The 26561-nt window shown below is 40.7% G+C and overlaps 1 long non-coding RNA gene across 1 annotated transcript; it reads right to left on the bottom strand.

The window, feature by feature from the left end:
- Positions 1-4013: 4013 nt before the first annotated feature.
- On the bottom strand, positions 4014-25625 carry LOC146768701 (uncharacterized). Its single transcript, XR_014954900.1, has 4 exons — positions 25170-25625; positions 23988-24140; positions 7780-8053; positions 4014-7045 (listed from the first exon to the last, which is right to left on the bottom strand). It is a non-coding gene; the product is annotated as an uncharacterized LOC146768701 (long non-coding RNA).
- Between the last annotated feature and the right edge of the window lie 936 nt (positions 25626-26561).

Below are 26561 nucleotides of genomic sequence, written 5' to 3' on the forward strand. Positions count from 1 at the left end.
GCTATAAAAAGGATAAAGTTCTTCTCTTCCCACCCTTAGCACTAGATCCTGTCATGATTAATAAAACCATTTAAAGAACATTTTCCATTTCTTTTTTCCATCTCTTCTGCCTAGACCTCAGATTAGTTAAATGAAACAGTGGCCTTCCCTGAATCTACCTTCTCTTTCCATGCTATTGATGCCTCTGGTTTTAGCTTTTTTATTTTTCAGATTCTGTACTGCTTTGGTGTGTACTTCTGGGCTTCATATTAGGGGATAGTAAGCTCTCTTCACAGAGTAAGCAGATGAAACAATTCCCTCTCTAGCTGGGGACCAAGAACAAATGATCCAAATCTTAGTCAGAACAATGGTGGACTGAAGAGAGAAATACAAGAAGGATGGGACTTAATAAACTAAAGCTATAATTGGACAATTAACTCCAATATGTTAATAGACCAGAACTTATAAAAGCGTGAGAACCTGTGACCGGTTGTCCATTTTGTGACCATTTTTGTTCATCTTGGGTGTGGCCCTAGCTGGGCTCTTGTACTGCCCAAGGTGTGTCCATTGAGGCCTTCTAATAAATACCTACTTTATTCTTTAGCTCCATCTAGCCTCTATTCTAGGTCAGCCTTCATAAGGCATCATTATAATCCCAGGCTCTGTTTTGTCTGACTTAGAACTTTGTTTTAAGGATTAACTGTCCATCTCCATTTCTGCTTTTAAGCCAAGCCATGGCAGTCCTGCTTTGCAGCCCTTGTCTTGTACTTTCTTTACTTGTACATAACTGTCTTGTACTTTCACAGACACACCACTGCAGATGGTACAAATGAAAAGAAGAACTGCTCCTCCCTGTTATTCATAATGGCAAAACACGGTCTGACCATTCAGCTGCAAAAATCTTCAGAGCAGAGCTGTTTGGTTTGATTCCTGACAGTGTTACTTCTGCAATGCAGAAACAATCAAAACTCTTCTTCATGCACAGTCATATAATATTTGAGACACACCTGTTTGTAAATAGTGCTGAAATGTGTAACAGTTTATTCATCCTTTGTAATCTCCTTGTGGCCACAGGGAAAGTTTATTGGAGGAAAGTTGTGTCTTCACTGGTGAATTTCGTTATGGACATGTGGGCTGTGCTTGGGCTGTCATCATGCAGCTCCTGCCCTATTTCTACCACGATTTTTCTGGGAAGGATCAAATAGCCTTAAAGCCTTTCCAGCCTGAACATGGTAACTTCAGGAACAGATGAGGAGCCTGGAAGCTGCCAGCACTGCAGGTAGAGATGGCATTATCAATCCTGGCTGAAGTGCCTCCCAGCAAGCAACGCTGGGATTTCTGCAGCCTGGCAGGGCGATGGGAGCTCCTGGATGCCTCAGCTTCAGACCTTCAGGTTATTCAGCGCCACATGCAGGTGAGGCCATTTGGGATCATGATCATGGTGTTTACCGGATTGAAGGCAGGAGACACTTAGCAATGGTGACAGCTGAGCTGGAGGTGGCAGCAGACCCTTATCAAGAAAAAGAAAGCACATGGTTCTAAACTGGTTTTTTTTAGATTTTCTGTTTCCAAAGTGTCCAAGGTACTTTTCTCAATAGAAGCACTATTGTTTCAAATCACTTTCCTGCCATCTTGATTAAATAGGCCTGGCATCCAAAGCCATGTTCATGCCAACCTATGCACACAAAGCTTCCTCTGATCCTGTTAAACTCTCTCTGGAGTCTCAGAGTTTCCATATTCAGCCTCCTCCCCCTTTGGCACTTTGTGCTTTTTAGTACCCTCCGCCTGTTGAGCTTTGAGGCAGATCAACATCTTATCCTGTCACGAAAATCCATCAGAGAACCAATACAATTTCCTTGCTCTTCAGAAATCAAGGAGCCAAATTTGTGTTGTTAGTATTTCACCAAGTATTGGTAGAATTGCCACCTACCTCTGTACCTCAAGCATAGAGTTTATACTTAAATTGAGATGTCTGTGTAATTTTACATGTTGAAAATGGCAGACTCAGTCTCCCATTTCAAAACTTGATCATTAGTATCTCCAACTTCTAAAACCATTTTTCCACTTCATATGTTCAGGTGTGTATGCAGTGGAAGAGGGGAATTTTAACACAGTGACATGTTACACCAGAGTAAAAGAATTTCAGAAGGTTAAGTAATACTGCATTTTCATCCTTTCCCCCTAGCATCCTTGCAAAGATGTGGATTTAATTTTAAAAATCTATTTAGCAGCAAAATCCAGACTAATTAAACATGGCTCAGCTGTGTCTATCTAGGATCACGACTGAAGTTGCTTTTTAGTTTATTTAACTGAGAAGGCTTTAAAGCACAATAGACATTTGCAGAAAAAGAAATAAGAAGTTGAAAGAAAAATTATTGACATTGTAATTAAAAAAAGAATTCCTAATTAGCAATATTGAACTTTTTTTTTGTTCTGCTGACAAAACAAGGTTCTGGAAGTCATGTGGAAGCAGTTATTTTATTTGAAGGTCTGGCAAAAAATCCCATATACTGCTCTCAGTTCAGCCTAATAACTCATCTTAAGAGACCAGCTATCCTAGAGAGTATCCACACCCTGGTGTAATTTGTTCAGTTGCTTCCAGAAAGCTACAAGTGAGCCACAGTGACAGCTGAGTGCTGGAGCCCTGCCTCAGGCAACTGGTGAGGTTTGTTGGCAGTACCCTGCCAACAAAGAGGATATTTCAGGTGAGTAAAAGAAAACCAGATGATTATATATATATAGATGATTATATATAAATATAAAATCTAATATTATATAATAGATTATATATATAATCATAATATATATGATTATATGATTCATATATAGAAATCTATATAATATATAAAATATTATAGATATATAAATCTATATTATATATATAATCTAATAAGATTACCGCCACCTTGATTAGTTATAAGTGAATTAAATCTATGATTCCCCAAACTCGCTCTCTCAGCAGGTTCCTTGTATGACCATCTCCCATTTGGTCCCTGAGAGCCTCTGGATGCTGACAGAACCAACAGTCTTTGGGCTGCATCATGTTCCTAACTATCAGAGAAGTATTTTTCATGGCTACCTGAAGAGTGTGGTTGCAGAGTCATGCTTCTTGCACAGAGAACATGAGATAGGAACATGCTCACCATCAGCAGTCCTTTCCTCAGTTAAAAAAGCCCCAACAGGAAAACTTCAGTGCCTTTACCTATTAGATTGTAAGTTATATGCTATGACTAAGGAGTAGGTAAACTGCGTATGCCACCCTCATCAGCCTGAGGGCATTCAAACCCACATTCACTACTGAACTGGGGAGTACCTTGAGTCATACCTGTGAAAATAAGGTCATGTGGAAGGGTTCTTCCAACCTTTCCTACTGAACTGGTGTTATGGTCATATAATGTGGGGATTATGTGGCTTGAATAAAAACCAAGATGGGAGATGACTCAGGCTTCTCAAGGTCAAGCTGTTCATCTAGTGCGATGTTCCCCAGGGCTGGTCTGCTTTCCAAGTGAATGCATAGTCACTAGGATACTCTTAAAAAAATTACTTCCTCTATAAAATACTGAGATTATTAAAAGAGTGATCCTAGGCCTGCTTTCCAAGGTGACTTTGGCAGATCCCATGGAGCCCTGCAAGTGCTAACTAGCTAGAGGCATCTTCTTCATTTGGTGCAGAAATCCCAAAGTTGTGTGGAAGTCCAAACACATTGCTGTGGGTTGTGGTTCCTATTGATGACAGTGGAATGCAAAGTTTGGGGTTTTCAGGACTATTTTTAGACTATTTTTCTGAAGCTACAAAGAATCTCTGCCCTAGCTAAAGTAATCTGAGTCATGGGTTCTGTTCTGGTGACCAAGATCCCTGAAGACCCATCTTTGACTCATCGTGGCTGTCAAAGTGTGTCTTTGAGCAGCTGTGTGAATCCCACTGCTGAAGGCAATGTGCCGTGCCATCCAGTTTTCTTAGCCAGACAAGTGTCCAGCATTGTCACTGCCTGGAAACTAATGCATACAGTTTTGACTTTACACAATGCAGTGCAATATGTTTGGCTCCACAATTTGAAAAGGGTCTGCCCTTTGTCTCTCTTTATCAGTATTATCTGACATTGAGTTATGAGCTGCTAATGACCCAGAGATAATGAAAGTCATGTCTCAGAAAGCTCACAGTTTGAAACACTGATGCAAGAAGACAGGAGAACCACTCAAGAAATCCAGTGGGAAGAATAATCTGTGCCTTTGAGCATAATATATGTTTTAATTACTGTTTGTTTGGCACTCTGGTGGGGAATATGGAAGAAAAAAAAAGCTTTTAGAAGAGTTTTCAATGGGTTGATGGCAGTGGTTTGATTTTCTTAGCTGAATTTCCCTTCTTCCCTCAGTTTTTCATCTCAGAGTACTGGCACTTTGATATGTGTTGATGGAAAACACTGTCTTTTATGCTTAATGTGGGTGTGAGTAGAGCAGAGAGTATATTGAAGGTTCTGCATGCAAGTGCCAGAAATGCCTGTGGTTCCCACACTCGAAGGAGCAGAACAACTGCTCCTCCCTCCCAGGAGGCCCAGCAGTGTCAGAAGGTGCAAAGCAAAGGGAAGGTAGGCTGTAACCCAAGCTACTGTCTCTTCCCTAATATTGACTAATTTGGAAAACCAAGTAAGGTAATGTAAATGAGGAGCTTAGCACTCTGGCATTGCCTTCGGAAGACATTTCTGTGAGGTATCTTTACAGTAGTTTTGCAGACTTTACTTAGGCCAGTCTCCTGTTGGAGTCTGTTGGGCACTTTTTCTCCTCAGCTGTAATGATTTCTGTCTAAATTATTCAGGATTTACACTGGTATGATCTGGATGAGAATATGGTGCAAGTATCCTGCAGATATGCCAAGAAAGGAGGCAGTTGTATGTGAACACATTCATTATGCATATTACCCCAGAGAGACAAGCCACTGTCTCCACTTGCCACTTCAAAGGACTAGAGTGGGTCTGTTAAGAGAAAAATAAAATCCACAAGATGCCTTGAGGAAGAATAGTTTGGATTTTGTTGATTTGTACAGACAGTGATGGAGACAGAAATCTCACACTTGATTTTAAGTTTACATGGCACCCTTTTCTCAAGTATGCTGTTGTATCCGAGTCTGAAATCTTCAGCTAAAACACTCTGCAGCCCAGCAATGAGGCTCCATGATCTTCACAATATGCCTTTGCTTTTGTTTTTATAAGTCAAGAATATGCAGCTGATGAAAGACTGTCACAGATTCCCTGCAGAGCACGCTCAGTCTGAATCTCTCTCTCATGCCACCAGAATGAATCAGTCTGCAGACAGCAGTTTTTAGCAAAGATGCTTTATTACCAGGGCTGTAGCTCCAACTAGAATGAGGGAACTCATTACTTTTAGAAAATTATTCTGATGTTTGAAGTTCTTTTACAGCCCCAAACTGGAGAAACTGCAAAGCTCCACATTTCTTTTTTAATGAGAATGAATGCACTAGATCTCTTTAATTAGACAAGAGGTGGAAATGTATTAATTACTAGAGTACAACTCTCCATCTTCAAGTAACGGTACAGATGGACTGACCTGAGCTCCCAGTGGTAATAAAGCATCCTGGCATGTTGACTAACAGCCTTAACTCCTGCTGGGATGAAAAGAATATGTGGGTATTTCCAAACTTTCATGATCATGAAGTACCATGAACAGGAAAGAAACGCTGGACACTTTTGGAATGCTTATATTCTAACTATACACAATGTTTCTATAGAATCTTAGTGATTTGTGCATGAAAAATAATTGCCTGTTCCATTTTTCTGTCTGCTTCCACACCACCCTCAGTTTAGCTGCAGCTGTCTAAACGATGGAGGCAGTAGACAATTTTATAACATTGTTACTTCCATTTTGAGTGGTTTAACTCTTAAGCATTATTTGCAGAGTCCAGGACTTTGTGAGAAGCATGGTTGCTAAAAATCATGCTGAAACCGAAGCAGAGGAAGGTGATAACCAGAACAGACTGATTTCTAAGTGAGATTGTGAATTAACTGGTGTGCCTTTCTGCTGTTATCTTTATCAGCTGTTGTCATTCACCCATCTGTTACAAATGCCTAAATAAATTAAATGGAGGAAAACCTTGGACATTGCAAATATTGACTAGAATTCAAAGTAGCTGGGAATAGTTGCAGTGCCTATGGCTTGAGTGCACAACAAGCAATTGTTCAGGATGGAAGCAAAAAAGCTGTTCTGGAGCTGAAGGGTAATTATTGACAGCAGGACTTGCAAAAACATTGAAACTTTATTGTTAACAGAAGATTGTAAAGAATATGTGAGTTGAATTCCTATTTTTCTTCTTCTAAACACTGCAAGAAGCTTCAAAAAGACCCTAGGTAATTCTTAGACCTGATAATTTTTATTTTTAGATTTGACATGTGAAGAGCAGCTAGAGAAAGTCTTGTCCCATTGGCCAAGGTGAGTAATACTCAGAGAAATACTACTTCAGAGAAGGGGAGTAATACTAACCTTTTTCTGCAACTCTCAGATTTTTCTATCACCTTAAATGTCCATTACTTTACTGTTTTGAGCAGTTACATGAAAATTGCACAAAAGGAAGCATTTTAAATGGTGTGAGCAAATCTCTGTTTTTAATAAACATCTTTTCATGTGCTTCTGTGGTATCAGTGGTAGTTCTTAAAGTAAGGTGGGTATGTCAGTTCTTTTCCTCACTGTTATTGTTTCAATTCACAAGCCAATTTCATTAAGATTTAACAGAGGGTTAAGTCTCCAATATACAAAATTTCTGCAAAAGGTCTGTGAGATGTATGGTGAAAGAGTACATACATCCACAGTTACCTGGCTTTCACCATGTCCTGTATTCTCCTTCCAAAATAAAAATGTAGCAGAATTCATCACAGGGCACCTGAAGCCCTCTTCTGGACTTTGTTGTGGAAAAGTGTTTGACTTCTGACTGGCTGGTTAAGCAACCAATATAGAGTGTCCTTGCCAGTCAAACTGTGCTCATGTAGCCCTGGTCCCTACAAAGGTCTTGATTTTTCTTGGCCCACCAGCAAGCTAGACAAAGTTGATAGAAGATCTACCTAGGAGAAGAAAGAATAGAAAGGGCATAAGGATGTTGTGGTAGGGGACTGAAGAACCCTGCAGTGAGGAGAAATGAGGGAACTGAGGTTGTTGTGGGGGGGCTGTAGGTGAAACAAGGATGAGTTCATTGTTGTGATTTGTTTGAAGGTGCAGTGAACCATGAAGCATAAATCCTGTGGAAATCATAATTAATTAGTGATGAAGCTGTTAGATTTACTTGTTGATAGTGTGTTGCATTGTTCTGCTTAATTCCCTTTGCCACATTGGGAAAGTGCTCTTCTTTTCAGACCAAGCTGTATGAAAGGTCATATTTTTGACCCAAAAAGGTCTACTTAATGGTTTTAAATGATGGACTGTGATGTATCTTAACTTAATGACACTTGAAAAATGTGGTGGTGATGTATGAATGAGAAAAACAAGGCTTAGATCCTGGTCTCATGCCAGATTTGTGTTAGGCTCTGGTGTATTCTGTTTTGTTGTGTTTAAGTATGTGCATAGGATCCATCAACACTATTCTCAGAGCACCTGACTTCTGCAGTCATGTTGAACAGTTAATTTGCCTAACTCTGATCTAATAGTAGGATAAATCAGCAGTGGTTTGATTTAAATTGACAGAGATAATACAATATATTTAATGTGGTGATGTCAGAATCAGGTTCGTAGGATTTGATCTGGCTAGTCTGCTCATAAAAGAACTCGGAAAAGTGCTAACTATAAAATAATAGGCTCTTACCTTTGCTTTTCTTTCTTTTACTTGAAGTTTTACATCTGGATCTGAAGAGTTGTAGCCTTGTGGGAAGCACTGTAGTCTTCTGGCATCCATTCATCCCCAAGGCAGGAGCACTGATGGTAGCTGACACGTGAGCTTCTCTAGAGCTCTGTAAATTATGGTGGTTTGTTTCTAGAAGATTGTCCTCTCATGTGCTACGAAGAAAATTCCATGTAGTCTGGCTTTCTGAGCTGCTATCCTAAGCTTTCACCAGCAAAGCTTAGGACTGGTGGGCAACCTGTTGAAAGAGCAGACAAGCCCTTTTTTAACCCTGCACTTTCTGAAACCTGTCAGGTATGGAAATACTTCCTGGCAGAACCTCAGCCATCCTAACCATCTCCTTCCAGCTTTAAATCTGGTGGTTCTTTCACTTATAAAATTGTGCACTTTTGACTTTGTAGGTTGCAGCTCTGGGTATTTGTGGTAGGGATCATCCACTATGCTTCACAGCTCATTCAGTTGTCATGTTGCAACCAATGCTTTTATTTTAACTTTGAATAAGTTAGATGTCCTGTTTGGAAAAAAAAAAAAATCCAACCAATAAACCAACCAAAATACCAAAAGTTTGATGAAAGTTGATATATCAGTTGTTTAAAGCCAATTTTGAGGTGATAGGAGGGAAAAACACAAGAGACTTTCTAAAGGGGTAAGTGAAGGAGAAAGAATTAAAACTAATTGCAGCGTGTCCTGTCACTTTTAGATGGGCACATTTGCTATTAAGTTGAGGGAAGGTTTTGATAGCAAAAGATAGGACCAGCTTCCTTTCCATCTTCTGGCTGTAAACAGGTAACCCTGACTTTATCTTGTGGTGTGGAGTGCCCAGCAGCCTGTAAAAAGGGTTGTTTTGTGTTGTCGTTTGCCTGAGAGCTGTTCTCCTGCCCTGGCAAAAACAATGTTTGTGGAGTGTTCTGGTTTATAAACAGGATGTTCTATTTCATGTATAAAATGTGAAACGACTTACCATGAGAGTTTGATTAAAGTAGTTGAAAAGACCAAGAATTGCGTGCATGGAATTAATTTTTCTTTGATATCAAAGACCCTTTGTCTTGGGTTTTTTTGTCAAGTTAGAGAACAACTGTGCAGATAAATGACTTCGGTGTCTGCTTCAAACAGCACATGTGATATGAGAAGTTTGGAGACTTTTTTTTCATGCCAAGTTGATGCAGGGACACTACAAAATAGTTTATGTAGCATTTGGCTGATATAGAGCCAGGTGGGCTGCTTGTCCAAAGGCCTGAATGTTTGCAGCCATCCCAAAAAGCACATTTCTAGGTCACCAAAATGCCTCCTGTCTTGCTGTACAGCTGTTGGGTACTGGTCTGTACTGAGAATTTGCACGTGTGAGTAGTGATGACAGTGCTAGCATTAGGCACCTTTTAAGTATGCAGCAGGGCCTAGACTATGTGTTCACCACAGCCCCCACGGTGTACCACGTGCCATGTATCCCCCACACTGAGCTCACATTAGCTCATGAAGTGATAACCACAGGGGTGCTTGGGGCTGGAAGAAATGAGCTCCACCCCAGGGTATCACGATGAACTTTTGGCAGCCAATAATGGGCACTGCCTGGTCAGTTTGATATCGTGAGTATTACCAAGAGGAACTAGCAGAAAAGTTTAATATTTTCTAATCAGTTGTTTCAGATTCCTTGGAGAAAACCCATTTAAAATCACAGTTTTTTTCCAGAACTGCATTTTCAAATATGGTTTATTGTCTGAGAGCTGTTGCAAAGTAGTTATAATTAAAACATGTGTAGCTGTAGCCTGCACAGTTTTTAAGAATAGCAAAGTAAATTGTACCCTTGTCTCTATATGGATTATACCTAATTGTTGAATTTCAGATATGTGACTGGGAATAAAATGTGCCTTTTAGCTTTCTTTTAAGACAGCAAAAAACTGGATTGCAATTCATTTCATTCTTCTATTATGCTCATCTCTGCAGTACTTGAGTGTCTTGTGCTATTACTATCAAAGTAATCTCTATTGCATGTTTGCTATTTCAGTTTCTTAGGGAGAGAAACAAGCATGAGGAAAAGGTTTGAGTTTCAACTGTATGAAATGTGAGAGTGTTTTTACAGATGCACGTGCACACAACCAATCTGATATATTTAAGTTATTTTACTTAATGCTCACAACATGTCATTGGAAGTAGATATGTGCGGTTCAGTTCAACCAACTGATACTCTGAAAATTTGTTTCAGGTTCTCTTATACTTCAAACTTAGTCATCTTACATGGGAGTGTAGCCAAGAGGTCTCATTGTTACATGATGTACTATGAAATCAACACACAGTACAGACTAAACTAAAACTGGTGTTAGATAAACAGATCCAAGCATGGAGTAAGTCTGGATGACCTGAATGGATGTGTCATATATTGCTATGAGTTATTGATGGCCTTTCATAATTCACAAGTGGCTCAGGTTCCCTCCACCACTTCTGAGACATGAAAACATTAAAAATGTGTGCAAATAAATGACATGTCTTGAGTCAACTCATTGTATTTCCTATTGCTCTCCCTTTCCCTCCATGTAAGGTATGTATGCATATCGCATTTATTTCAGAAACAGTGAAATTCCCACCAGCAGCTGCTGGGAAGAGAGTTATATAGAATAGTTGTATCATTGGAGAGTTATATTTCATAGCTATGAGGTTATAGACATAAAATATAGCCGCTTAATGCATTAAGAAAAATTTCTGCAGTTATTTAAACCAATAGGACTATTGTATTTTATTTAACTAAACTTTACAGTTTGGTCACATCCACTGGATCAACTTTTACCCTGACTTACAAACTGAACTCATTGAAAATCGCAAATGGTGTCATCAGTCTCTACAAAACTGACTCAGCAAATCCTCTGGATATGGTGGAATCATATCAGGGATGATTTGTCTTAGCAACTAAGGTCTTTTGACCCTAAATATGTAGTCTCAGTTATGGTTTGCCAAGTCTTCTTTCTTTTAACTTGGAGTAATGCAACTCTCTCAGCCAAAAGTGAAAATGATCCCAAGACCATTGAAGTTAAATCTTTCCATTGAATTCAGTAGGGTTTGGATCAGCTCCTAAGAGCAGCTGCCATCTTGGAGAAAAGCTATGTGAAAATTTTCCTTGATTTCACTATTAATGATCTATGTCTTAAGACTACTTCATTTTTATATTTTTCCTATACAGTATTTAAATGCAGTTTTTCATTCTTCATTGTTCATGCATCTTTTGCGGTCAGTTCCCATCAGCGGCTTTCTTACTAAGCTAATAAGAAAAATATTGCAGTTTGTAATCTCTTCTTTCATCTTTGCATTTATTATGTTTTGAGAATGTATGCAGTTCCATGGGTCAGTCATGCCTGTGAAACAAGTTTTGTCATATTGCTCAAGGTTCCTGCTTGTAGCCACGTATCCCCTTATTTCAATTTCTGATAGGCACCACCTGGAGAATGCTGTAGTAATTGAACCAACAGCCATGCCTGTGGGAAAAGGAAGCTGAAGCCTATAATCTTTGTTTTGATGCATGTATGGTCATGTCCTGATAGTTCATTGATTGGTCATTTATTGGTTATTTCAGCACATAGTAGTAATCCAATGTGCCAGTAGACAATTATAGTGGTGTTGTTAATGAGGCTGGTGTCAGTTTAGGAAACCTCTGCATTAATCTGATGCCTGTATCCACAAAGTAAGGTTTTCAAACAGCAGAACCCTTATATTACAGTGTAAGTGCATGAATCTTATTCTGACTATTTGTTTTTTCTGATATTATTTGAAGTGAGGTTGTGCAATTATTTAGTTACAGGAAAAATAACAGCATGGTAAGAATACATACCTAAGTGAATCTTGCTGTATGGTCAGAGTGTCATAACATGGTTTGAGAGGGACACTAAAGATCACCTAGTTCCAACCCCACTGCCATGGCCAGGGACACCTTCCAGTAGATCAGGTCACTCAAAGCCCCATCCAGCCTTGCCTATGGTCCTTTATTCTAGGTTTGAACAAGAACATTTTGCTTCCTCCACTGAACATTTATTGGGGAGCTTTTATCCAGTGTAATGCCATTTTCATAGTCCAAAGCATTCAGGATGAGGAAGGCCAGAAGCAGAGAGTTACTGCTAGTTTCTGTACAGCCCAGCACATTTAGCACACCCAGCAGTCTTTTGCTGCCACGTGTGAGGGATTGCTTAATTTACTTTGAGACAGCTGTCCACTGGAAAGCCTTGAAGGAAGAGTCTGGATGATAGAGAAGAGAGAGAGGTGAAAAAAAAAACTTGAATTCTAGCTAGAAGACCATAGAGGATCTGGATGATGGTCCCCTCTTTGTAATGAAGCAATGCTGGCATTTGCAGAAATTATCCAAGATTATAGTTGAGGTAATTGAGATTATATCTATGCAATCACTGAAGATTCACTTTCCGCATCTCCCAAAGTGATCACAAAACCTGATACTTCCTAAAACTACCACTGAATTCACTGCTGCTGTTAGATTACACTGGCTTCATTCTTTCAATTGAAGTGCCCTCAGTTTAAATATCATGTTTTAGGGACTTCCCAAAACATGAGTAATTTCTTCACAAACAGTTTTTCACAAACTGTTGCCTCTATGCTAGCAGATACCTGTCTTTCTGCTAAATAAGCCAAAGATTCAGTTAACTGTACTAACTGTGATGAGTAAATCATCCTTTGGCCCCTGAGTGCAGCTATCTTTCCACTATAGCCATGAAGTAATTGATGGAGAAGCATAGGAAAGCTTACATTCTTGCTGCTTGGCAAAATCACAAAAAACATGTATTATTTCTTAGTGCACTTAGGAAAGATAAAAAAAAAACTCTAATAAGTTTCCTTGGATAGTAGAGGAAAGCATTGCTTTATTATTCTCCTACATGAACTGAAAAATTGTTTCTTATCTATCTAAAACTGTAAAAAATAGTTTTTATTCAAGCTAACCAGGTGCAATACCAGAGGGGTCCTGGTCAAACTTTCACCAGCAGAAATCAGCAGCGAGTTTTTCCATTTACTCTAATGGGGTTTTTTGTGTTGTTCAGTGCTGATTTGAGAATAATGGGCAGGCTGGCAAGAAAAAATTTTTCTGATTCATTACAATTCATTCATGACAGACTTACTGTAGGGGTAGGACACACGTTGTAGGAGTGCACAGATGATTAGTTTCTGCAAAATTTGATGAAAACCCAAAAAATTTGTCCATGGCCTCTTTGATGTGAATGGGGAAATTCATCTGTAGTACTGGGTTTGGTCCAGAGCTCCTCAGAACAAGAGAGACATGGACATACTGAAGACACTTCAAAAAAGGGCCACAAAAATGTTTAAGAGACCAGAGCACCTCTCCTGTGAGAAGAGGAAGAGGAAGAGGAAGAGGAAGAGGAAGAGGAAGAGGAAGAGAAGAGAAGAGAAGAGAAGAGAAGAGAAGAGAAGAGAAGAGAAGAGAAGAGCTCAGAGGAGACCTTATCAGTGTGTATAAATACTTGAAGGATAAAGAGGACACAGCCAGGCTCTTTCTAGTGGTGCCTAGAGACAGCACCAGAGGCCATGGGCCCAAACTAAAATACAGAAAGTGCTCTCTGAACATCATAAAACAGGTTTGTTTACGGTGAGGGTGACCGATCACTGGCGCAGGTTGTGCAGGGAGGTTGTGGATTGTCTCTCCTTGGAGGTAGTAAGAAGCTGACTGGACATGATGCTGGCCAGCCAGCTGTAGGTGACCCTTTTTTACCAGGTGGGTGGGACTAGATCAGCTCTGAAGGTCCCTTCCAACTTCAACCATTCTGTGATTCTGTGCTGAGTGGAAGAGAATTAGGATTACAGCTGAGAAGAGCACATGTAGCCTCAACAAGAGATTGTTCCATTGATTGTGACTTCAAATCACAAGGGGACAGGCAATAAAACATACAGTGAGGGGAAGAGTAAGGAAACCCTTCCAGGACTACTCAGAAACTGTTATATTCAGTAAGTGTTTTTTATTGGCATTAGTGTGGAATAAGTGTAATCTGGGTGAATTTGTGTGTGTTCTGTGAATTAGTCATTGAAGTTAAAGAAAATGAAAGCTTTCATCCCTTTTTTTTCTTGTTTCTGAGGAGAATATGGTTCCCTTCTATACTATAAGGTAAATAAAATCCTCATCCTTAACTTCTAAAGAATGCAAAATTAAAAACCTAGGAAACAATCCACTATTAATTGTGAACAGGCACACAATTAGTGGCAATTCCAGATCAAGGCAATGAATCCCTTTATAAAGTGCTTCTCTAAAAAATAAAGTGTTGCTAATTTTTCATAATTCCATCATATGGTTACTTTAAGGTTAAGACAAACAGGTTAAGTAATATGAGCTAGGTCTTAGCAAGAATTTTGGCTTACCAGACAACAAGCAGTAGTTACTTTTTAAAAACCTGAAAGCACTGTGAAATGACTGGAATAAGAAGAGAAGAACACTAGCAAGCCTCAAAAAAGAGAATATTGTTAGTAATTACCATTTTTAAAGTACTTTAATCCAAAACTCAACATCTGATAAGAAAAATAATCTTTGAACATCTAGAAGACAGTAAAATTATGATCAATAACCTGCATTGTTTTGTCAAGACTAAATGTTGCCAGACAAACCATTTTTATAGCCTAGACTAATTAATGGAAGAAGAAAATGAGGTAAATGTTATACTGAAGGTCAGAGTCTCAGCTGGAGAAAGGAAACATAACCATACTGACTTCATCATACTTATTAAAGCAAGCTGAAGAACAGCATTTATACTTCAGAATTGCATTTCTCTAAGTCTAACAAAGTTTCACCCAAAAAATTAAATCAAATTTTTAAAAATCATTTCACATAACATGAAATCTGGGTGAATGTCCACAAAATGGAGCAACTTGGAATGCCTTTAGGTGTTGCAAAGATTGTTTCTAAAATGTATCTTATTTACTGGCTGTCTTAATAATCCAGGGAAGGGGAAAATTTTATTAGTGCAGCCTCATACATGCTGTAAACATTTGGGAAAAGAAGAAGAATAAAAAATATGCACCAAGTTAGGGATAAAAGTGGGTAATAATATAAATATGATATTTTAAAGGAAATAAGTTCAAAAATACTGATATTCAGAATGAAGAGGAAACATGACAACAGTAGTCCATTTTTACTGCCTAAAGATCTAAGCCCAGTTTTGTTTTGTTTGGGTTTTGTCATAAATTCTGTCTTCTATGTATGGGTTTTCGTGTGAATTAAATCAGTTCAGTGGAAAGGATTTCCATTCTTTTCCTTATATTACCATCTACTAAAAGAATTACTTAGTGTTGACATTACATAGTTACTGACATATTTGTGTCCATAACTAGAAGTATTTTGGCACATAGAATAATAAAGAACAATCTTTTGCTACAAGAGAAGAGGTAAGATTTAGATGTGAACAATCAAAGACAAAATGAAAGAGCAGTGACACAATACTGGCCAGACCGATAAGCAATGATTTTAATAGAAGTGATGTGGATCTGTTTTTTATTAACTCCATCTTGAGGCTATGCCTCTGCTCTCAGATCAGTGTTGGTCAGAATTTACTCCCAAGGTGAGATTTTCCAACAATGTGCTGCATGAGCATTTAGCCATATCTTGGACATTACTTCAGCCCAATGTCTGGAACTCTGTAGAGGAAAATCCAAGTACAGTCATATCATCTTGAGATGATGCAATTACACAAATGAAATCAGTTTAGGATTTCATTTAGGATTAGGACAATTCAGTTATATTAGGCTGCTCTTTGTGCAAGCTCATAAAATAATACAGGTGGAAAGGGTGCAGACTGTGCCACCTCTGATATTTCAGAGCTCTCTTGGTTTTCCAGGTAGATGGCGTGGTAGATTACCAGGTGCTCCCATAAAACCAATGCTTTTTGACATACAAAGTGGTTACTTTTCTTGGCAGCACCAATAGGAACATCAGAAGAAGGATGTTGTCATTGTGTTGCATAGCTAAGCATAAACAAAGAAGGGGCAGCCTCATCTGCCTGGATGTTTGTGAGAAAATAATCAGAAATATTTGCTGCTGGAAACTCATGTGTCCAGAGCTGCATAAAGGTTATGTGCAGCACTACTGTTCACATGCTACAGTTTGTAGTGAGAATGTGGGGCAATTATGAAAGTGAAATTCGCTTTTTCTGCAATGTGTGCAACATTTATTTGAAGTGAATTGTTCCAGGGAACATATTTGCCAAGAAACTCTTTCAGGAGATAATTTAAGGAAAATGAGCACCAAAGAATGGAAATTATGGGATTGAATTCGTGTAATTCAAATGGAAAATGTCTTCATGGTTTTTACCCAGCAGGTAATGCATATGTTTATTGCATTATAGAAATTACAGAGCTAGTTAAATTATTTCACTATTTCTGACATTTTGAAGATCTTTCCACTCCTTATGATCTGAAATTGATACTTTTTCTGCTTATTTTTACAATGTATTTCCAGAGGGTTTTGCCAGAATTTTTATGATATAATTTTAGAAAATTCATGTTTACTAATAATCTATTTTCTTCCTGAAAGTAGGGAAAATAATCAAAGCAGCAATGTTCAATTACATTTTAAAAATATTGACATATGCATTTGCCAAAATTTTAATAGGAAGTGCTGATACTGCTTGAAACATTCCCCTTGTAAAAGTATAGACCATTTTTTCAACAACATTATGGCACAGGATTTGCTGAGAGCTATCATAAATCATAGAATTGTGGAAAAATTCAGGCTGGATCTCTGGCGGTGTTGTAGTCCAGCCTTCAGCAGAAAGCAAGCCTAGCTTTGAAGTTGGATCAGGTTGCTTAGTGTTGTCCAGTTGCATTTTGAGTACCTCTAGGGATGGAGATGTCACGATTTCTGTGGACAACTTGTGCCAGTGCTCAACCACCATCACTGTAAAAATTTTTCTTTACTTTTGATCAGGGCCCAAACTGGGACACACTATTCCAGATGTATCTTCACAGGTCCTGAGAAGAGAGGAATAACCACTTTCTCCAGAACACTGCCTACACTTCTGCTAATACCGCTCAGTATCTGCACAGCTCTCATTCCCACAATTGGAATCAGCAAGATCCATATCCACAAAGCAACTCCCCAAAGCTGGTTGACTCCAGTCTTGTGCTGAGCGTGGTGGGTAGATCCTACCCAGGTGCAAGCTTTGCACTGGTCTTTGTAGCATTTCATGGAGTTTCTTCTGACCCATTTCTCCAGTTTGTCTGGGTCCTTGGGTGACATCCAGTCTATCAGCCACTCCCCCCAGTATGGTGCCACCAAGAGACTTGCTGAGGGCTTGTTACATTCCCCTGTCCAGGTTATTGATGAGTTCAACATTTGTTAATCCATGCTGGCTGAAAGAGTTGCTCTCTTTCCTTTCGCTTGCACTGAAATGACCTGCATAAAGACTTGCTCCTTAATTTTTCCAAGAACCAAGGAATGAGTGAGTATCTTTTAGCTGCCTGGGTCCTCTTTGTCACTTGTTTTAAAAAATACCTTTTTCTCTTACTGCTGACCCAAAGAGGCAGTCCTCCCCAGGGACATCTCTTCTCCATGGAGATATTTGGGCAGAGGAATCACATATCATGTAAATAATCAAGTTTGTCCTTTCCAACCTAAAAATATTCAGTTTCCTTGGGGAAACAGGGACTTCATGGGGCACAGCTCTTCAGTGTCCCCAGACATGCCAGTGTTGTCTATTAATCATGAGTCTTTCCTTTTCCTGATGCAGGCTCCTCTGTCTGTGTGCAAACATATGCTCAGGTGTAGGAACAGGCTGAGTTTTGGAGTTGTTTATGAGAGTCTAAACACGTCTGGCACCTTTGCACAGGACAAAGACCTTGTTCACTGAAGCAGACTGTGTAGAGGAAGGACCATACATTCCTGCTAGGTCTGCTGATCCATGCCCGAAACATGGCTATTCCTCAGCACTTCATGTAAGCTTCAAGTCAAGGCCACATTTGAAGAAATATCCAGTGAGAAAGACAGAAACTATGAGGGTGATGGGCTCCCACCCACTGCGAGTGGGGTAGGGTGGGGTGGAATGCGTAGTTTCTCATTCCTCTACAGTCCAGAGGGATGTGATGAGCTTGCTATGTTGCATGGTGTAGAAGAAAATGTTGTGGGATTAGTCAGGCTTTGCTTGTTCCATGTGCTCACTGAGAAAGAAATGCTAAAATAACAGCTAACAGGTCTAGTAAAAGAAAACATGTTGTTTGCTTTTTCAGAGACTCTAGGTAACTTTAGGCAAAATCTGTGGAGAGGGGTTAGCAATCAGGCTCTAAAAATGTTACAGCTCTAGCTTTGTTCCATGCTTCCCTATGGCTGAACACACTCACAGCCAATCTCAGCCAGCTAGATTCAGAAACTATTCAGATGACAAATATTTTATCTTCTCAAATCAGAATTACAGCAACTCCTCTTTTCATCAAACAAGCATTCAGAAATGAAGGGGACTTTCACATCAGAGGTGTGTTTCTGTGCCATGACATCCTGTCTGGGCTCTGGGAACTCCTGTTTCCCTGTGAAAATGAAGGTGGATGAGTGCTTGCTCCAAACACACTGCTGACGGCAGGGCTCAGCCTAGCAGCTCCCAACAGAGCCTGAGAAGAAAGTGGCATTACCTCATATGTCACTGTGATATTTTAAAAGGTTGCATAATTACTCTGACTGTTGCACTCGGACTGGGTGACAAGACTGTGAATACTGAAATGTGATCCAGAAACTGTTTGGATTTTTATTTTTAATTTCTTTCCCCCTCTTTTAGTCTGGGGGTGCACTGCAGCTTGAGTGGTTAACAGGGAAGAAAAGTCAGTGAAGAAGGAGAGAAATAGGCGATTCCAGACCCACTCTTTCTGCTGTTGCTCAAGGCTCAAAGGAAGGGCATACAGCCACCTGATTTTCATAACAATCATGGCCCTCATTGATGGTGCCCAGCACATTGCAGGGGGCATTTTGGTGCAAGACAGCCATCTCCCAGCTGTGGTGCCATGGAGGAAAGACCAAGCATTACCCAAAAGCACTGTGCACCTGAGGCAGCTCCTACCAGACGTGTCATGACGAGAGAGGGCAGCAAACTTTACCATGTTAGGAACCCCTCTGCCCTTTTTGAGGCAGTGCCTACTAGTATTTCCCTGAGAAGGCACTCTCTGGAGTGTAATGATGCCTGTCCTGCTCCTGAGGATTGTGGTCTGTGTTTGGAGGGACACAAGGACCTGATCCTACCTGACCTCCACAGGCTTGGTACCTGCCTGGGACATGTAGCAGTCTCACTGAGTGATGGGCCCCAAATTCAAGTACAATGAGGTTGCCCTGTGAAAAGTAGAATCAGTTCAGTGCAATGCAGATGTCCTCGACTTTCCCTATCTAGGGAATAAGGAGAAAAAGAAGTTTTTTGTTACTTTCATAATAGGTATTAACATTCAGCCTTTAGACTGAGAGCTACATTATCTGATCCAGACTAATCTGCTGGTTTTGGGACCTCACAGAACCATGGTTAAGATGAGCACACACTGAAGCATGTGAGAATCTACTGAGTCTCAGCTTTTGGACAGTGTGTAGAGCAGAGATGAAAAATGAGTTTAATGAATGGCATTTCTCACAGGCACATAGAAAGCTCTTTAAGTATGGACTGCACTCCACACAGAAGAGAGACCACATTAAAAAGCCATTTAAATCCCTGAAAGTCTTTTTGACTTCTGACTTCAAAAGAGTTCCCTCACAGAACTGTACCTGTAGTAGCTGCCTTCTGATCATATGGTCAGGCATGAGGGAAATTCAGCTGATTTCTCCCTCAGTTATACAATGAAACATGTTAAAAACCATGAAATTGGAAAACTATGTTTGGTTTCTAGTCTTTTAATGCCAAACAAATAGATTCTTTATTTTCCACTCTATGTACTGGAAAAGCAGACAGTGATGTATTAAATTAATTTGGATGCTAGATGGTAGTAAGGTTAAGTTTTAGATTTTTTTTCCAGGGATGGGGTGAAAAATTAGGACTCCTTGGTGCTTTATCCAAAGTACAAAGACAACTGCTCCTGGAATAATTTGGAAAAAAAACAGTCTGTTTTCTCAGACATCTAAATAAAGTGAAAATGAGTCAAATGAGGGCAGCAAGGAGGGACTGGGTAAATAACCAAGTTATAAGTTATTACTTTGCTGATCTGCAAAGTATTTGAAATAAATAACTAAAATGCAGATTGTGTTCTACTCTCCCAACATCAGGATTTTTAATTTGCTGTAGAGAAAAGATGTTAAAAAAGCCCTCTAAACTTTGGGGTGAAAAGTCATGGAAAGTTTGTTGCTCAGAGTTCTGAGGAAAAAGCCAAGAAAATTAAATTAATAAAGCTGGCAGCAGCTTGTACTTCTCTTTGACTTGAAAGGAACCCCTGGTTACTCCTGTTGCAAGGAAGTGTACAATGTGCTGCTGCAGGCAGCTCTGCCAGCCCCGCTCCTGGCCTCATCCTCACCTCCTGGCAATGCTCTCCTTGGAGCATCCCGAGCCTCACACGTGGGGTACTGGCAGAGCACCGGGAAAAACTGAGAGGAGCCAACAATGGGCTGAGTGACTACTGTCCTCCAAAGGGGTAGAGGGCTTTAGTTCAAGCCAGTCCTTTTAATCAGAAAGGACACTTGCAGACTCTGCAGCACCATCCACAAGGATCCAGGAGAGCAGAAACACACCAGCACTGACTTATGGCCAGTGGAGTTTTCTGGAATATGAGTGCACTCCTTGAGCCACAGGAAGAAATCAAACCTACTTCTTCCATTTTTTAGCTGAGGGTATTAATTTTGTGTTATTGGATGGAAAGTTAACTACCACCAATTTTATTTACATGACCTTTATTTACATGACCTCAATTATAAGTACCCAGGAAAGGTAAATATTTCAAAATGTGAAGGGCTTATATTCAGTAAGTGTCTAAACAAACTGTTTCTGATAGATTAACTCCTCATCCCTCCCCTGCCTCCCAGAGTTTTCATTTGCTTTAGCAAAACAAATTTATTGAATTTGTTCAAACTTCAGAGAATGATCAGCCAACCTGAAATGTGTTTTTTGACTAATGATTTACCAAAATAAATTTACTGTCTTCTTTCCAGGAGGCATATCATTCATTTGGAAATTCATGGTAAATTTTCCTTTATTCCTTTCTCTCCTTTACAGTGGATTTGAGCTTCCTCAGGAGACAGGTGGCTCCCTTTTGCATTGTCTGTGATTTGGCCTTTCAAAGAGGGAGATTGCTAGCCTCCTGCTTTGGATGGGATCATTAGGACATTCTTTTTGCTCTGCCTCATGCAGAGAAAGGGGCTGCTGTCAGCACTGGGGGGCTGTGAGTGCAGTGAAAGGGAGCCTGAAACCACGAGGGCTGAAAAATCAGTGTCCAGTTAGTGTCTTGCCTGACTTTGCATGCTGTGTTTGGGCAGATTTGAAAGCAGGCAAAGGGGATTTGGTTTCCTCTGTTTGATTTGCACCATCCTCAAGCACATTAGGCAGCCAACAGAACCAATCTGGATCCATGGCTTCTTGCTGCAGAAGTTCTAGGGAATGGGCTGAGAAAATACAAAGTGAAATTGCTCAAGACTCAGTTTTTCTTGGTGCTCCTCTAAAACTGCCCAACAGTTTGCTTAAATTAACCCTCTCTGGGTGCCACTGCAAACTTTCAGTGTTGCCACTGTGCTAATGTAGCTGAAGGAGGGTATTTTTCCAGGGGAGTTTTCAGTGAAGAAGAATTCAAGGCAGAGCAATGGTGAAAAGTTTCCTGGGTCTCTTCCCTCACAGCTGAAGTGGAGCCCAGCCCAGGCAAGGGGCTAACACAGGGAGGACAATCTAAACATAACAGCGAGCATTGTGGGGTGCTGGGGAAAACCCCATCTCCTGATGTGGTAGCTTTCCCATGTCCCACGAAACACGAGGGCAGGGATCTTGCCAGTCACATGCTGAGCACCATATGTGAGCTGGGTTATATTCACTCAGAGTCATTCAGCTGTTGATTGCAGAAAGCCTCCCGGGAAAGTGGGTGGTTATCTTTACAATGATCTTCATCCAGCAGAGCAAGGCTTTGGTTCAGTTTTGCTAGTGTGGAGCACTCCCATAATTTTGAATCATATCAGGATTTGATTGTGAGTTTAAATATATGTTGTGAACATTCGAGTCCTGTGCAAACAAAGACCAGACAGAGGCCAAGACAAGCTGACGCATGAGCAGCCATGTTGTTCCCTCTCTGGGCCAAGAACTGAATTCCTTCACAAAACCGTCTGTGTTGCAGTGATAAAAAGATGAATATTTGACATAGTTAAATAGATAACACTCTGATGCCCTAGTAAAAAAAAGTGAATTAATGGTTATGAGGAGACTCTATAACATGATTGCTTGCAGCAACAGTGAGTTGGATGTGGTGCCCCAGAGAGCACCTTCCAGCTTAATTTTACTGTTTGCTGGTAGAGATCCATGAGGAGGCATTCACTGGGATTTGGGTTACTATTTTGTTTATAGAAAATCTCGCCTACTCCTTGCTATATAATGCACTCAATGTGTTGGAACTATGCTTGAAAGAACAGATCTGGGTCATAGCGTCTCTCTCTTTTCCATCAGACGGAATTGTCATGCTCCTGTTTGAATTGACTGGATTAGCAATCCCCTCCAAAGTCCGTGCAGCTACCTGTGGAACAAGCAGTACTGAGTGCCCTGCCTTTGGTTCCCCTGAGACAACGTGAAACAGTGCCACAGCTCGGTGGTGATGATGATGTAGCAGCCACTGACATTGCTGCACTTGCCTGCTGAGACCAAGGGCCCACCACAGAAGGCACGCTGGTGTTCACTGGGAGAGAATGAAAACTGATCAGGCTTTGAATCTCTGCAGGCTGTGTAGTTCATACAATATTAATTAAAAGCTCAGATAGGATAGTTTGTCCAGTTTAAAAAGTGAAATAGATGGAATGTCTGCAAACTGGCATATCAGACTCTACAGCAGCGTCCAGAGTCCCTGTCCCAACTCCAGGATAGCTTGTGCTTATACCATGAACTTGATTTGTTAACATGTCTGCTGTCAAAAGGTCTGTTTCTTATTTTTGTTGAGTTATATCTTAAATGTGTCTTTTTTTGGCTACTTACATTCTCATTTCTGCACAGCAGCAGCCAAGCAGGGGCCCAATTCCTGGCCCTCAGATTTATTCCCATTGCTTTGATGGGTTGAGTCTGGTGCAGCCTGTATCACAGAACACCTGGATGGGCTGATTGCAGATATTCGCTGGCACTGCAGTCTCAGCTGTGGAAACAATTTTGCTGGCAGTGGAAGCCCATTTTGCTGGGGAGGGGCCCATATTTCTAGTTTGAAATGTGTGAAGCCTCATCAGAGCTCTGCTATCAGACCCACTGGAAATTTTCCACACACTCTCTTGGTCCATCTTCTCTCATCCATCCAGATATTACTTCTGCTTCTTCTCAAAATCCCTGATATATGTTTTCTGGCTTCTTTTGCTGTAATCTCTCCCCTCATTTTTTCTTCATGCATTAGTTCTTTCTCCACTGCCTCTTCCATTTTCTCTGCCCTTCCTCTTAAATTCTCAGGACTCTCATGTTTTTCTCCTCATGTCCACATTTTGGTCTTTTCTCCAGAGGCTCCATGAATGACAACCTCAGCAATGGAGCATATTCCTTGAAAAGGCCACTCTATCGGACCTCAGAGCAGCAGTGAGATACAGGTTCAGATGGTATTGCTGATGTTAATATTTATTAAAAAGTAATGCTAAGGACCCATGGTGCCAAGCATTGGGCAGCTGGGCAGGAAAACACAGCTCTTGTACCACAAGTCCTTATGTCCTCCACAGGTATAAAGGGATTACAGCCTCAACCACCAGCAACTGAGGCATATGGAAAATAAGGACAAATTTAATAAACTGTTTTAACACATAAAGTGGTGAACACATTATTTCTCCTCAGTATGATATCCTTACATATATTAACTGTTTTAATTCCATTCAACCTATTGATTTTACTGGGGTAAAGACAACCATGTAGAAAATACAGAATAACTTTCTCTTGGTGTCCAAGTCAAGAGCACTCAGAGAGTTCAAGATCATCAATTTCTCTTCACAGTGTCATGGTGGGAAACTAAAACTCACAGGAATTAAAGGCAAAGAGAGAGAACAGTGGGAGAAAAAACAAGGAAACTCCATAGTCTGTGCTCACCACCTGACTCTGGCTCTCAGGAGTGCAGCAGGGCGGCAAGATCTCCTTTAGCTACCAATTCAGGATGCCTGCAGAACCAGGAAGGCTGTGTATCAGTTTGCAATCAGCTTGGTAATCTTGCATGGGGCCTGTTTGTGTCTCTTGTGCTGCAGGCTGAATGTAAAATGAACATTGTTAGCCAAGAAAGCAAATAAAGGGAGCTATTTCCCAAGGCATTTTATTCTGTTTTTTTAAAGCCTCTGAACAAACCCCCTTCCACATCCCCTGAACCTACTGACCACTTCAGATAGCTTCATTTCCTGCTGGGTAAGTTTTTTCTAAAATGTTTATTCATCTCCAGGAAATGATGATTTCCTGAATATTCTGAAACTTCATATTTTTGTTGTATCCCTGTTTATTTAATAGTTTTACTTATTGTGCAAGTGTGCAAGGCATAGTAACACCTCTTGAAATGTAACTGTGAGGACAGAGTGAAACTAGACATAGTACAACACAGAACAGAGTGAAACTAAATCTGGTTTTGCTAATTTATACACAAGTGTATTAGCATTAGCATGAGCCATTACTCCTTATTTATACTGGCCTTAATGATTTCAGAAGTAGGTTTTTAAATTTATCCTGCTCTAAGGAAAAGGGCCTAAAAATTCAAGTTAGTGAAGGAGAATTAATTAAGTTAAAGATTTTGTATTTCACAGTTTACATTAATGTCTTTTAGTTTTATTTAAGCAGCAAACCAACGGAAGGGACTATATGTTTTCTTCACCCTACAGTGGGACTGAAAATAAGCAATGCTTATTTTGTGAGGTTGAAATTAACCTGCTGCCAGCACTCCAGCCTGACATGAATGTCACTACAGAGTGAAATTTGTGCACATTCTTAATGAAAAGGCCATAGTACTTTATGCACAAGGATGGGAACAAAAATAACTACTCTGAAATGAAACGAGCTTCTTTAAAGTAAATTAACTGGGATTGGTCCCAGAGGAAATTCAGGAATTGCACAGCCTTGCCATTTACCCTGGACTGAACCACATGTACCAGTCATGCTTTCCTCCTCTCCCTTCGTGCCTACTTGTTTTTAACCTTTTTCTCCTGTCACTACTGGCTGTGACTCTCTTTCTTTTTTCACATCTCCACTGAGTCTGAAGAGAAATGCAATGTATGATGCTTGCCCCATGCTTACCTGGAACTTCCACCCTCACATATCTTCAGTGTGTGTCCATTGGTAAGATTTCTGAAGGAAGAAGAGACTGAAGACTAAACTTTCCTTCTCTTAGGCAGCCTTTTATCCTTGTTCAGGAGACCAGCTTCTTCCACTACTGCGAGTCCCTTGTTGCCACTGCTATACTGTCAGTTAAATATCCTTTTCATGGCTTTCCTTCCTTCCTTCCTTCCTTCCTTCCTTCCTTCCTTCCTTCCTTCCTTCCTTCCTTCCTTCCTTCCTTCCTTCCTTCCTTCCTTCCTTCCTTCCTTCCTTCCTTCCTTCCTTCCTTCCTTCCTTCCTTCCTTCCTTCCTTCCTTCCTTCCTTCCTTCCTTCCTTCCTTCCTTCCTTCCTTCCTTCCTTCCTTCCTTCCTTCCTTCCTTCCTTCCTTCCTTCCTTCCTTCCTTCCTTCCTTCCTTCCTTCCTTCCTTCCTTCCTTCCTTCCTTCCTTCCTTCCTTCCTTCCTTCCTTCCTTCCTTCCTTCCTTCCTCCCTCCCTCCCTCCCTCCCTCCCTCCCTCCCTCCCTTCCTCCCTTCCCCGCTCCCTTCCTCCCTTCCCCGCTCCCTTCCTCCCTTCCTGCCTCCTTGCCTCCCTCCCTTCCCCGTTCCCTGCACCTCGTTGTCCCAGTTCATGTGGACACGTTCTGGTGACAATGTCTCTGTGACCGGGTCGCTGTCATCACGGAACCTTTGCAGCAGCGGGACAGGGGCTGCTTCCAGACCGCCCCTTGAGATGCAAAGTGACGCCGCTGTGCCCCTGTCTGACAGGAGGGCTCTTGCTTCCGACACGAAATACTCAGAAATGCTCGCTGTCCGCATTGCTGAGCTGAGGGTGCTGTTCCCAGCAGGTTGCTCCCTCTCTGAGTTCATGTTGTGCAACTTTACCACCACGACGCAGGGCTAAAAGTATTGGATTTTTAAGCAGGATTTGACTGTTTTTACTTGATCTCTGATTAATTAACCTTAATTCCTGTGTGACTTGCTTTCTCCTTTTGAAGGGGGATACTTCTCTCTCTTACCCATGTTTAACATGGCTGGACAGGGCTCCAGCCCTTTTGTCTTTTTCACTCCAGAACTGTTTTTCTATCTACCTTTTCTGCTCTAGCATAGGTACCAGACCATCAGCTCCATCAGTGTCGTCCCCAGCTTTCACAGAAGACTGCACCCTTTTGAGAGGTGTGTTACATTTTAGATCTCTTTAGGTTTGATGAAGATTTCAGAGGTTGTAGGGGACCCATGGAGTGTGGGTTTTTTCTCCTCCGGAAGTTTATGGTACTTGGCCTCTATTATGACTTCAGCTGCTGGGAATCATTTGCAGTAACGTGTTTAAACCTGAAATTTCATGAGAAAGATCTACTCCAGGCTACAATTACG

The sequence above is a fragment of the Lonchura striata genome, chromosome 1 (genome assembly GCF_050655825.1).
Source record: "Lonchura striata isolate lonStrDom1 chromosome 1, ASM5065582v1, whole genome shotgun sequence".
Lineage (NCBI taxonomy): Eukaryota > Metazoa > Chordata > Aves > Passeriformes > Estrildidae > Lonchura > Lonchura striata.